Here is a 1,487-nt window from a genome sequence, read left to right on the forward strand (position 1 = left end):
AAGGAAATGGTTAATGTTCAACCATTTCAAGAGGTACCATATGAACAAGAGCCAATGATACTCAGGGAGGAAGTCCAAAGTGACACGGGTAGGGAAAGTAAATTACTGTGTGGAAGGTAGACAAGTTTTAACTTGAGTGAAGAGGAAAAGGAGGTCAATAAAAAAATATTGAGGCAGGGAGGAGGACACTGAGAGAAGTGCAAGAGTTAAAGGCAGTGGAGATATATAATGTTATGTGAACAGAACTGCAGTAACAGTAATCTATGAGTGGATGGGTGGATAGACATGTGGGAGGGAGAGTAGGAGTATTTTTAAAAGGAAGTCAAGCTGAAGGTATTGAAAATAGATGTGAGGAAATTGAATGTAGATGTGAGGAAATTAAAAGTGGAGGTGAAAATGGAGGTGAGGCAGTGGCAGTGGAGGTAAAGGTAGTACAGATAGAAGTGAGAGAATTTGAATTTGAAGTGAGGTGATAGAAGTGAAAGTAAGAGTGAAAGAAGTGGCGGTGAGAGAGTTCAAATTAGACATGAGGGAAGTAGAAGTGGAGCTGGAGAGGTGAGTGAAGTGGAAATGAAGGTGAGGCAGGTGAATGTGGAGGTGAGGGACAAGAACGTGGAAGTGATGCAGATGGAAACAGTGAAAGGGTAACACATGTAGTGATTTAAGTTGTTCAGACACCTTTTTTTTTTTTTAGATTGTATCTTTTTTTTATGTTTTATTGTGAGTTATATGATACTTTACATGAGAGAACTTTAGTGAACTTTAGTTTTACATTCATTCCATTTTATATCATGTCACTGCCATGGTTCCAATCCCCTCCATGCTTCATCAACCACCCAAAGGGTATATCCCAGAAACCCGCCCCCTACACTTCTCCCTCCTCCCCACAGTTTTCAGCCCACAGTCCCTTTCCCTCTCTGGGTCCAAGTTCCCCAGTCGCTTCATCACTCCACGTCATCATCTCTGTCTCTATCTCAGGCACCTCTCTTTCTCTGGGTAGGGTTCCGCTCTCGGCTCTTCTCCGTTGATGGTCCAAGAGGCCTCCGCTCCTATCCTGGAGAATTAACCACTCCCTTCCTTGTTACAAAACTTCTACTTTTGCATTTCCAACCCTCATAATCCGTCCTGATAATCATTACTCACTACAGTATCACGAGTTACCCATTTGTATCTCCTTTCATCAGCTCGGCCCAGACAGACTGAATAGTACCTACTAGAGATTCTGCCTTCCACCATGCTCCCTAACACCAGATTCCCTCTTGAAAGCTTGTAAGCCAGTCACTTTTTACCTTTTCAGTCCCCCCCTCCCCATTTGAGTATCCAATATCCAAGCTGCCCTTCTCCGTCCACTCTGTGTGTGTGTGTGTGTGTGTGTGTGTGTAAATGTTTCTTGCTGTGAGGATTTGTTCCCTCTTTTGAGTCGCTGCTCCATAGGTATAGGTCAAGTTCATCAGACCATATCAGCTCACTCTTTTTCTTTTTTTTCC

Source organism: Chrysochloris asiatica, unplaced genomic scaffold (assembly GCF_000296735.1).
Source record: "Chrysochloris asiatica unplaced genomic scaffold, ChrAsi1.0 scaffold00118, whole genome shotgun sequence".
NCBI lineage: Eukaryota > Metazoa > Chordata > Mammalia > Afrosoricida > Chrysochloridae > Chrysochloris > Chrysochloris asiatica.